Genomic DNA, 13,227 nt, shown 5'->3' on the forward strand with positions numbered 1-13,227 from the left:
TAGCAGACTTCACACACGCAGAGAATTAAGAAAATTCTCTGGTATGCAGGTTTCCTCAAGATATTTCCCTTCACCGTTTGAGATACCTATGTGATATTTAATTTCTTCGGACAGGATTCGAACCTACGCCCTCAAGAATCGGAGGCTGAGATCATATCCATTGGGCTATCACGGTAAAAGATTGTAGCGTGCTAAACTTCTTAGCTTAGCTTTCATAGCGTTGTTAAAGGTTAAAGTTATTCAAAGGATTAAAAGTATATACTAAAAACTTTCACGCAGACGAAGTCACAAACGTAAGTTATACAATAAACGTGAAATAAATCTCCTTCCAATGAGCTCCTATCTCATTCACAGCGACAATACCTGTGAATTCTGCTCCACCATAACACCGCGTCATCAGATAATACATGAGCCGCATACAAACACAATACACCGCGATCGTTGAGTAACGCGGACACTTGGGAGACACATGGTCGATAGTGCACAAGGTTATTAACTCGGGTAGGCACTATACGCATCATCATCACTGTCATCATTATTAGCCGATGAACGTCCACTTGCATGGACTTTAAAACACAACGGTCTCGAGCTACCAGCATCCAGTGGCTCCCTGCAACCCACTTGATATCCTCGGTCCGCCGAGTGTGGGTTCGACCAACACTACGCTTTCAGTTGTGGGGTCGCAATTCCAGAACCTTGGGACCCCAACGTCCGTCGGCTCTTCGAATAACACTATTTAATTTGAAACTTCAAGGGTTTTCTAGCGAAGGGTTGCCATGAAGCCATGTTTGGCAAATGGGAATATCATTTCTTATATTATGCCGAGGAAAATATGAAAAATTGCACTTTATACCTACTTAAATGGTTGAGGGTCTGGATCTTTAAACCTGCTACCTCCCAAAGCCAGCACGGTTCAAACTCCTTGGCTGCTGCAGCTTTTATAAAATGACGAAGGTCTGGGGTTCACGGGCTGTCCGTCTATATTACAAGTACGCCACCTAACCCAGTCTAGAGAACTGTGATAGCCCACAGGATATGATCTCGTCTTTAATTCGGAGGGCGTGGGTTCCAATCCTGTCCAGGACATGCACCGCTAACTTTTCAGTTATGTGTATTTTAAGAAATTAATTATCACGTGTCTTGAACGGTGAAGGAAAAACATTGTGATGAAACCCGCATACATAAAATTTTCTTAATTTTCTACGTGTGTGAAGGTTGTCAATCTGCATTGGGCCAGCGTAGTAGAGTATTGGTCAAATCACTCTCATTCTGAGAGGAGACTTGTGCTCAATAGTAAGCCGAATATGTTAAAGAGCTACGCCGTCTACGTCAAATGTAATTTAATGCAAGCAACATGCAAAATTCAATGGAATCAAAATACGTCAGTTATGTACGCAGAAAATACATAAAATTTGCACAACACAGTTTTTAACACAGCCAAACTATTTTATATGGAGCTAACGAGAACTGAGTAACAAACTATTACAATATTAATATGGAAATTTTCAATCGACGGATTATGGACTTTTCTGAATCATCCAATTAGGCGAAACACGTAACCCCGGATCGGAAATCCATTTGCAGAGATTAAATGCACGGTCTAAAGGGTATCGTATAATGCATATTGTAGTGTACTCCGACTAAATTTTCACCTCTAACCACTTTTATCAGATCAAACAAATCCGTTAATTCTGTAAATTTAATCATATTATTCTGTTGATCTCGATGTACAGAAATAACAAGCATCAATCAATCAATCAATACAAAATATACGGCCTCCGTGGCGCAGTGGTATGCGCGGTGGATTTACAAAACCTTAGACTGCATCATCACTTACCATCAGGTGAGCTTGTAGTCAATGGCTAACTTGTTAAGAAAAAAAAAATACTTATAATAAAAATTTAACAGGTCAAATTCTGTACATTGAAGATATTTAGAAAATTTTTGTTGGAGGGCATTATATAATCGATACTGAAGCCAAAAATATTTTTTTTCGATTTTTGTGTCTGTCCGTGATTTTGTTGACCGGGCATCACGCTGAAAGTACTGAATGGATTCAAATAAACTTGGCAAGGTTTAAGATCATAATACGGAGAAGGTTATAGGATACATTTTATTGCAAAAGTAAAATAAGAAGGGGGCGAAATAGGGGTTGAAAGTTTGTATGGAAAGTTTCAAATATTTAGAATTTCACGTTTACGAGTATATTACGCGACTGTCATAGTATGAAAACTGCCACTATAACTCTGAATTTACTTCGAAGCCAGAGTTATTTAAGAGTATAAAAATATGTCAATGTGTTAAGAACCCATTTACTTAGTCAAGGTTGCCTAATACACAATTGACTAGTTCCTTAATAATAAAAATGCTTGGAGTCTATTGAATTAGCTTCCACCTCTACACAGGAAATACAACTTTAAGAATAATGATTTTTGATTTACAAGATTGACAGTCAGTCTGTCTGTCTATGGCACCATTACTCCAGAACGGATTAGGCGATTGGAATTTAGTTTTCTTTTGTATTAAAGGTGACTTATACGAGAGTGTTCTTAGACATGTTTGATGAAAATCTGTTGAGCCGTTTAAAAGTTATTGGGGGTGAAAGTGGGGAAGAATAACCGAATGTATGCAATATGAAAATATACTCGAGTGGGTCCCAAATGAAAGCGATCTGAAAGAGTGATCGAGAGTGTAATTCATAATTTCATAACGTTTGGGGGCTTTACAAAATTTTGTATTATAAAACTAGCGGACGCCCGCGACTTCGTCCGCGTGAAACTCGATGTAAACTTTCAACTACGAACTACGCTACCCTACCCCTACCCTACCCCTACCCTACCCCTACCCTACCCTACCCCACACCTACCCTGCCCCTACCCCGTTTTCTAATTATTATTAATATGAACTTTATACAATAACGATAAAGCTCAATTACTACGTTTTAGTTAGAAAAAATTTGTATGGGAAAAAGAAAAGGGCCATTTTTATGGTTTTTCCGGCAATTATTCGAATTTTTCTCGCCGTAAAATCCATCCTAGAACTTCAACGAACATTTTAAAAAAAGATTTGGCCAAATGGGTCCAGGCGTTGTTGAGTTATGCGCTTACCAACGCATTTTGCGATTCATTTTTATATTATAGATACAAGCGGACGCCCATTTTAGTTTTTCACAAATCTCGTGGTAATCTTATAAATCTCTCACGGATTTTTCCGGAATGAAAAGTTACTTATGTGTAACCAGAGCAAAATCTATTTCCATTCCAAATTTCAGCCAAATCCCTTTCGAAGCTGCAACACAAAGGAGGAACAAACATACACACTTACACACAAATTTTCGCCTTTATTATATTAGTATGATATTGTGATTCAAATCATTTCATATTACTTATAGAAGTAATACACTAACACTTCTGACTTCCGAAGAGGTGTAAACAATGTTTAATGCAACGGGCAGAATATAAGCTGTTCACAGCATTGTGTTCCGAACAATTACCGTAATGTAATCGAACCGTACCGCAAGCACCCACCAAGTTGCAATTGAATTTGTAATAGGAATTATTGATTTGAATATCAATCGGACAAAATTTGGTCGGTTGCCCCTTTGATAATATCTAATAATATTAATTACTGTAACATTGCTAAGTGACTATTTCGTCGTTGGTTCAATGGTAGAGTTTATATCTTAATCATTATAAATCCATATTCAGCATATTGCTGAGCTTGTGTCTCCTCTCAGATTGAGAGTTAGGCCAATAGTCCACCACGCTGGCCCAATGCGGATTGGCAGACTTCGCACACGCAGATAATTAAGAAATTTCTCTGGTATGCAGGTTTCCTCACGATGATTTTCCTTCACTGTTTGAGACGCTTGATATTTAATTTCTTAGGATGCACACTACTGAAAAATGGGCAACTACTGGACAATCTTTTCATCTCATCGGGTTGCTGCCACAAAAATCACTGGTGTTTTTAAGAGATTTTTAAATGTATCTAGCGAAGGGTTGACACGAATCTCTTACGAGGAGCTGAACCCTTAAAACCTGCAATCTTCCAAAGCCAAAACAGTCACTAATCTGTGATTGACTACTATTCTAACTATATGGTAGGAGCAAATAATAACGAACTTTCAGCAAAAAAAAGAGGAATATCTCGATATCGCAGGCCATAATTCTGCTATATTCTTAAGTATTTATAGTCAGAGATTTTCAATTCAAAATTCAATTACTACAAATCGGAGTACTGGTGAAATACTCGTACAATCTGTCGTCGTCAGTTGTACTACGGTTTTTACATGTCCTGCGTTGCGGACCACTACGCAGATTGCCAATTACAAATCTTCCGTTGATCGGGCAATCTTTTCATTTCATAGTGTTGTTTCATAGAGAACTTTAATGCAAAGGACAATTGTGGATCTGGACCATTGAAACTTGCTATCTTCCAAAGATTCCATCACTGACTACCGTACTTACCTGGGAAGAGCAAAAGTTAACAAATTTTCAGCCTTCTTAAAATGAGGTAAGTATCGCTATCGCAAAGTCAAAACTATGTTCTAAAATATCTATAGTCAGAAATTTTCAAAGGAATCCAATTACCACAAATCGGAGTACTGGTGAAATACTCGTACAATCTGTCGTCGTCGGTTTCACTACGGTCTTTACATGTCCTGCGTTGCGAACCACTACGCAGATTGCCAATTACAAATCTTCCGTTGATCGGGCAATCTTTTCATTTCGTCGGGCAGCCCTGCCACAATCACGGTGCCTGAGATTGATCGACTTCATTGAATGGTTCCGTTCTTTGCTATTTCTACTGAGTCCCGATTCGCACGAGAGTTTTTTTAACGGACGTTAAAAAAGCTTTCAAATACAACAAATGCAGTGACACGAAGCTTTTTTGAGCAGTGTTGCATTTTCAATTTTGGGCGTTGGAAATAGACCTTCATTTAACTTCATACTACATTTGTAGGCTTTTTTGACGTGCGTTAAAAATTACTAAAGGCCTTATAGTGGGGTTAAAATAGGCTAATAAAGATGATGATATACTCCGCGCCACGAAACAAGTCTCGTAGATGCGGCTTGTCATTTGGTAATGGCGCTGTCAATTTCAGTTCAGATTTTAGCCGCGAGACTTCTTTCGTGGCGCGGAGTATAATAAAAAAAATTATAGTGTATCCTTTATTTTTTTATAATAGACTCCTATTATCTATACTAACATTATAAAGCTGAAGAGTTTGTTTGTTTGTTTGTTTGATTGAACGCGCTAATCTCAGGAACTACTGGTCCGATTTGAAATATTCTTTCAGTGTTAGATAGCCCATTTATCGAGAAAGGCTATAGGCTACGTATTGTCCCCGTATTTCTACGGGAACGGGAACTACGCGGGTAAAACCGTGGGGTGTCACCTAGTCTGTTAGTATTTTTGACATGACAATCTATGACAAAAAAAAACTGGAGGTACTAATTCTAAACTTTAAGGTAATACAAAGGTTTAGTATTCACCAATTTCCTTTCTATTTGATATCGACAAGTTTTATTACACCAGTAAAAAGCTTTGAAATAGTATCCAAGGTCCTGGATATATGAACAAAACTTCTCATAGCTATGAAAACTATTCCAAACGTCGAGTCAATATTGGGTGTGACTCTCAAGACGATTGAGTGCGTTCAGACAACGATATCAGTTTTATACATTGTATGAGATGTAGGGAAGGATTTTATACGAATATGTCACATATTCGTGTTATAACAACCTATATTCGGCTCACTGTTGAGCACGAGTCTCCTCTCAGAATGAGAGGGGTTAGACTAAATAGTCTGCCTTCAGATTGGCAAACTTCACACACGTAGAAAATTAAGAAAATTCCCCAGGAATGCATGTTTCTTCATGATGTTTTTACACAATGGTGTTTCCTTCACCGTTTTGAGACACGTGATATTTATTTCTTAAAATACACATAAACGAAAAGTTGGACGTGCATGCACCAGATTCGATTTAGAGAGAGAGTAGAGATTCGAACGCCTGGATCGAAGGCAGAGATTATATCCACTGGGCTATCGCGGCTATATTTAGATGACAACATATTGAAGTGTTTATTTTTTAATATCAGTATTATAAACTGGTAATGGTTAAAAAAGCCCAGTTGATTCGAACCTGGTAAAGTATATTCCGAAAAATTCACTTGAGTTGAACCGTTTACGTAATTAATTTACAAAAAAGAATGCTTCCCTTGTTATTTAAATTTAAACCCGTCAAAAAAATTCATTCTTCCATTATAATTATTCCGTTTGGTAATAATAAACAGGTTTTACTGTTTTAATATCTGGGGTATTTCGACTACTGCAATGCGACATGGCCGTTGTGTCGGTGGCATCTATGCATAGCTCTTTAATCTATGCTTGGGATTAAATTCGACCAATACTATTTGCCTGTCATTACAGCTTTACAATTATGCTTTTAATTGGATACTCTGTGGTTTAAGGGTTGGTTTGGAGGACTAATGGTTGACCTTTACTAATGTTGACTTTACTTGAGTAATGTTTTTTTTTTTAAATTATACTTTTAAATTATGCTTTTAATTGGATCCCCATAGCTCTGTGGTTTAAGGGTTGGTTTGAAGGGCTAATGGTTGACTTTTACTAATGTTGACTTTACTTCACAATTTTTTTTTTCGAATGATCATGACAACCGCTTGATTGCAACCATGCTTGATGGTAAGTCAGTCAATGGTCAAAACGCGCTTGAATAGACGCTTATTAATTATTCGCTGATGATGAAGATGACTATTCAGTATTCACTCTTGATTTACTCGTAAATATACCCATGTTATATTTGAACTGTGATAGCCTAGTGGATATACCTTTGCCTCTGACTCCGGAGGGTGTGGGTTCGAATTCGGTCCGCTGCAAGTTTCTAAATTTAACGATCAATTTTAGATATTATAAAGGCGAAAGTTTGTGTGTACCTAAATGTGTATGGTTGTTCCTCCTTTACATTGTGGCTACTCAAGCGATTTGTCTGCAATTGTAATGGAAATATATAGATTTTACTCTGGATTAACACATATGCTTACTTTTTATACCGGAAAAATCCATGGTTCCCGCGGGATTTGTGAAACACTGAACGCGGACGAAGTCACAGGCCTCCGCAAGTGAAAGATAATAACTGGTACCAATGGCTAGGCCTACTCTCTAATGCATGGGATAGAGCACTTCCGAGCTACCTACTAAGAATATTTGGGGAGAAAACCTGGAATTAAACCCTGGACCTCATGATATAAGCCAAACAAAGTAATCACTAAACTAATGAGGCAGTTGCATTACATCATATTTATTCTGGACATAGACCTCTTGCATAGACCTTCAAGCACAACGGTCTCGAGCCGCCAGCATCCAGCTGCTCTCTACAACCTGCTTGATATCCTCGGTCCACCTAGTAGGGGGTCGACCAACACTGCGCTTTTGGGACGCCAACGTCCATCGGCTCTTCGAACTGTGGGGCCTGTCCATTGTCGCCACTTCAGCTTTGCAAATAAATCTTTGTGAATTTCAAAGAATTTATTACAATTATATTTTTTAGGCTAGTGTGTTCTCTTAAGCTAGCCACTGACCATCCAATACACTCATAATTTTGCAGCGCAAACGGCAAGACAGCCGATAAAACTGATCGTGTATGTGCATGACATTATGCAGATCGCGACAAATAATCAGTTTTATCGGATGTCCTGCAGTTGGGCTGCAGGCACGTGAAGTTATTGGATGGTGAGTAGCTAACAATCATGTTTAATATTATAATTAGGTCGGTTTATATTAATACATGTATTTTTATATCAGTAGTATTTTATATTTAAACTAGCGGACGCCCGCGACTTCGTCCGCGTGAAACTCGATGTAAACTTTCAACTACCCCTACCCAACTCTACCCCTACCCTTCCCCTACCCTACCCCTACCCTATCCCACCCTACCCCTACCCTACCCTACCCCTAACCTACCTTTTCCTGAATTTTCTTTGCTATAAACCTCACGGAGCCCGAGACCTTTCCAACGAATGCAAAACCGTGGAAATCGGTTTGTGCGTTCTGGAGTTATAGCGTCAGGAAGGAAAACCCGACTTATTTTTATATAGTAGAAAGATAGATATCAGGTTAAGTTTATAATATATTCTTAACTCACCATAAACTCTGGAACGCGGGGTTTTCAGCCGATGATGTTTTGAACTACCTGTAAAAATGAGTTATGAGTTTGAATACCTTTGATACTTGATCGAGGTAAACTTTTAGTTTTTTTTAGAGCGTTTACTTGTACTGAATTTGTGCTGAGTTGTGGGCAGACTGCGAGTATCAAATCTCTTAGAATTAATATGTACTAGTAATCCAATATCAAATCCAATTAATATTTATTATTCGTCGTTAAAGAGAAATTCTTGAAGTTGGTCAAAATTAAATTCAAATTCAAATTCGTCATTTATTTTAATTAGGCTTAGTTTAGAAGCACTTTTGAAATGTCAAGATTATGTCATAGTTTAATTTGATCTAATGGTGGTAAACTTAAAATTGAAGTTATGAGGGTTCCAAACGCGCCTTGGTCCGAGAAGAGCCCACAACAAACTCAGCCTAGGTTTTTTTTTTTGTTTACCACCATTTCACAAACTTATTTAAAACTAAGCACACAGTCGTATAATACAGTTTAACACCAAGCTTTTTTATCATGTATATAATCATTAACACTATAATAAAATCACTAACTCACTAAGGTCACTAACAAGATCATGACTAATAGCCTCATATGAGTTCGAAAGTAGTCGGGCCTACTCCCACAATAATCATGTGAGTTTGAGTCGTGTATAGACTTCATTACTATACAAATGAAATAGAAAACAATACGATACGCACGTAACGAACATATGTGAGTTTTTTTTTTTTTATTCTTTACAAGTTAGCCCTTGACTACAATCTCACCTGATGGTAAGTGATGATGCAGTCTAAGATGGAAGCGGGCTAACTTGTTAGGAGGAGGATGAAAATCCACACCCCTTTCGGTTTCTACACGGCATCGTACCGGAACGCTAAATCGCTTGGCGGTACGTCTTTGCCGTTAGGGTGGTAACTAGCCACGGCCGAAGCCTCCCACCAGCCAGACCTGGACAAATTAAGAAAATCTCAATCTGCCCAGCCGGGGATCGAACCCAGGACCTCCGTCTTGTAAATCCACCGCGCATACCACTGCGCCACGGAGGCCGTCAAAAGATAAAGTGAGTACGATAGAAAATTCTATTTAAGTAATTTTATTCTTATTGTGTATTTAATTAAGTTGATATTTTGACAGCAGCTGCAATGCAACATTTTTCTGAATCGATCCCATCAACTTCCAGCAATATTGACGAAAAAAGATTTATTGATATCAATTTGCATACAAATATTTGACAGGGCGTGTATTGGCGCCATAAATTGTACAAGATAAGAATATTTGACAGCGTACATATTGGCATGTTGATGTATGCAGGATATATTTTTTATGTAGAAAATATTTACAAGAGGTGCTACAGACTTTCAGTTTTAACTGTACAGTTTATTTAATCGAAATTTCAATTAAATTCTTTTTTTTAAATTATTATTTAAATTAAATTAAATTCTAGAAAAACTATCCAGGTTAAACTGACGGTCTGTAGCCCGGGTAACAAATACGTAAAAACGAATTCGATATTAAATTTTTGTGAAAAACATTTTTTTAAATAAATTTAACATTTTTTTTTTAATTTTTAATTAACGTTTAACAATATTTTTTTACTTATTTAGTCATTACCAATATTTACGGTATTAATAACTTGGGTTCATGCCATGTTGCAAGAACCAGCTCATGACTAGAGTCCTGTATGGATTCGAAACTATTCGGGCATACTCCGACGTTTTAATGGTTTTATCCGTGTTTCATAATAAATAAATAAATATGAATAACACTCAGGATAGTTTCAATTTTTAAATTATTAAGGGCATTTGATTACTTACTATTGGATAAGTAGATGTTATTTAGTTTTGCACCATTGGCTGAATATTAAAAACATGCTGATATTGATCAAATCATACGTGCCGAACACAGAACCTTCTTCTTATTAAAAGTCGGTTACAAATACAAAATGTATTTAATAATAAAGTTATCGAAAATGTGGTTGGTTATACTTAAAATAATATCGCAAAATTACGAGCAAAACTAACCAGAATTTTAGACCACGAAACTTAATACAAGTACTTGACCGGAATTTTCCCTCAATAGAGCTGGGATTATAATAAATGGAAAAGCGAATTTTCTCGTTCGAATAAATATTTCCTACGAACCATTTTTCTGTATTAAATATTATTGTAATTTATATTAATGTATGCAATATCGGTCTTGTGGTTAATCAAATTGGTTATGGATCACAATTAAGGTCCAGGATGCCTAGAATGCAACCTCTTGTAGAGAAATAGACAAAATATCGACCAATAGCGGCGGAGTAGTCCCAGTCCTATCTCTGTTATAACAACGCAATTATTAAAAAAATCTGATTACACCCTATTGGTTACGCCCCATTTGTCTATTTCTTTTCACGAAATAGGTCATTTGGTCTCATGTTAAGGTCCAGTACGGAAAGGCATTTCATAAAGATTTTAGCAGCTTATTTATTTTTTATCGTGTTTATTTTAATTATTAATTTTTTGATGTAATATATCTCGGCTTGGAAGTTTTAGCTTGAAAATGAAACAAATATGTGGATGAATTTTCTTCTGTATTTTTTTCACAGTGGCTGTTCATTTTGAGGTACACCTCGAGTTCCCATAGTATAATGAAATATTAACAAAAAATTAAACCGACTTCAAAATCACAAAAACAAAATAAAAAAAATGAAAAGTAACAACGTGTGTGCTACCTTCTGATCATTTTAAAGGCGGTGCAAAGTCAGTGACGTAATAACTAAAGCCTATTAGATATAAATAGTCTAACGTAACATAAGTACACCTTTCGTTTTTATATAGATACTAGCCGACGCCCCGCGGTTTCACCCGCATAGTTCCCGATTCCGTGAGAATACGGGGAGAAAACATAGCCTTTGACACTCACAAATAAAGTGGCTTTCTTTCAAAATCGGTTCAGTAGATTCAGAGATTATCCCGAAAAACCACCAGTAAAATATATTCTGTGCTAATATTATAATGGCGAAAGTTTGTGTGTAAGTGTGAAAGTGTGCAAGTGTGTAAGTATGTTTTCCTCTTTTAAGCTGCGGCTACTGAAGCGATTTGGCTGAAATTTGTAATGGAAATAGATTTTACACTGGATTAATACACAGGCTACTTTTCATCCCGTTTTCACTACTTTGTGAAAAACTGAATTCCACGCGGGCGAAGTCGCCGGCGTCCGCTAGTTAGTATATAGATGTTGTAGGACTTTGGTTTAGTACGTACTGTATAGATTTCCAAGAACAAATGAACGAAGGAAAATGATATCATATTTCATACACTACCTGAATCATCCTTGTCCGCTCATCAGATCAATATAAACATGAGTATCATTCATTAACCTATTAGATATAAATAGTACCACAACTCCGCGGACCTCATCTCATATTTTCCACTCATGAGTTCAACTAACGATACGTAATAATTTAACGATCATAATGGCAACGCATATACCCTATTGTGTTGTAAGAAAAGATTTTGTTAACGATAATGTTGCTTCTAAACAAATTTGACACGAAATCACTAAATATACAAGGGAAATTAGGACGTAATCACCTAAGTTTGACGTGTCAAAATCGTATGCACATATTTTTTTATTTGTACAGCTGTGTGGGCAATTATGTTTTTAATTGTTAACACGTGAGACGAATAAAATGTAGAGTTACGTGGAAGGACGTTCGTGATGGTTATACGTTATTTTATCGTACGTTTAAAACATGTATTGCTTTTTTACTGTACTAGTTGACACATCTATTTGACATGTGCCGCCATTTTCTGAAGCAACTGAATTTGTCCATAGATAATGAATTAAGAGATATTTATTGTGCAATTTAAAACATAACGTCAAAGAGACTTTGAATTTGTTCTCCGTGTACCTATTTTGTTTTATAGTACATATAAAAAATGTACATTTTGAGGTACCGCCCACCTTTTTAAGAGAATTTTCTCTTCTTTCCCGATTTCGGTCATTTTCTTTTGATTAGGTTGGTTCTTACAGTTGTTTTAGGTTTTATGTAACGTCGGTGTGTTTATTTCATAGTGGAATGTTTCATTCGTTCCGATGTTGCATCATTTGGGACTCGGAGGGTTGCGCTGGGTTTTATTAGTACCTACCTACTAAAACCTAGCGTAACCTTCTCAGAATACATTTACAAGCCTGCATTTCTACAGAAAAAAATAATATTTACCATATCTTTTAAATATGGTCAAAATTCCCCGTTTCCCTCCAATTAGTCGGAAAAGATTGTGTTGGGTTACGACAATACTCCAGGCGGCATGGATCGAACCACCACCTCGCGGTGATGATTCACCACTGAGTTGAGGCTTCAAGTATTAAATTTTTGTCAGACAAATATCTTAGCAACCCATGGATTTACCGTGCGGGTGCCAATCGTGTGGCAGAGAAAAAATCTCCAGTCCAAAAGAGTCCAGGACTTGTGACCAATTGATGTAGGATTAAGGAATTCCTTGACAATCGATTAACACTCCCCTCTTCCGCTCGTGTTGTTCTCCCTGCCTAGCCTTTGGTAAGAAGTATTAGAGCAGCTTTGGATACCCGTTCTAATACAGAACTTGCTGTAGTTCTAGAGAAGCTAAGGTCCTTGAGCAAGATTTTTTTTATTTTTTTATTCTTTACTTGTTAGCAATTGACTACAATTTTACCTGATGGTAAATGATGATGCAAGATGGAAGCGGGCTAACTTGTTAGGAGGAGGATGAAAAACCACACCCCTTTCGGTTATTGACATTGACATAGACATTGACCGGAACGCTAAATGGCTTGGCGGTACGCCTTTGCCGGTAGGATGGAAACTAGCTACGGCCGAAGGCTTCCACCAGCCAGACCTGGACCAATTAAGAAAACCTCAATCAGCCCAGTCGGGGACCAGACCTCCGTCTTGTAAATCCACCGCGCATACTGCGCCACGAAGGTCGTCAGAACCTCATGTTAATAAATTATAGAGATTTCGCTGGTAATCCTCTCGCACCTACTTCTACGGCGTACAGACTAACCACATAGC

At 37.3% G+C, this 13,227-nt stretch overlaps 1 protein-coding gene across 1 annotated transcript in view; it reads right to left on the minus strand.

The window, feature by feature from the left end:
- Nucleotides 1–13,227, minus strand: part of LOC112051316 (octopamine receptor beta-2R-like) — a 187,327-nt gene that overhangs the window by 114,249 nt on the left and 59,851 nt on the right. The window contains exon 2 of the mRNA XM_052888987.1: nucleotides 8,169–8,216. The gene's annotated coding sequence lies outside the window, so the exon portion shown is untranslated. The remainder of the gene's footprint in view (nucleotides 1–8,168; nucleotides 8,217–13,227) is intronic.

The sequence above is a fragment of the Bicyclus anynana genome, chromosome 24, assembly GCF_947172395.1.
Source record: "Bicyclus anynana chromosome 24, ilBicAnyn1.1, whole genome shotgun sequence".
NCBI classification, from domain to species: Eukaryota; Metazoa; Arthropoda; class Insecta; order Lepidoptera; family Nymphalidae; genus Bicyclus; species Bicyclus anynana.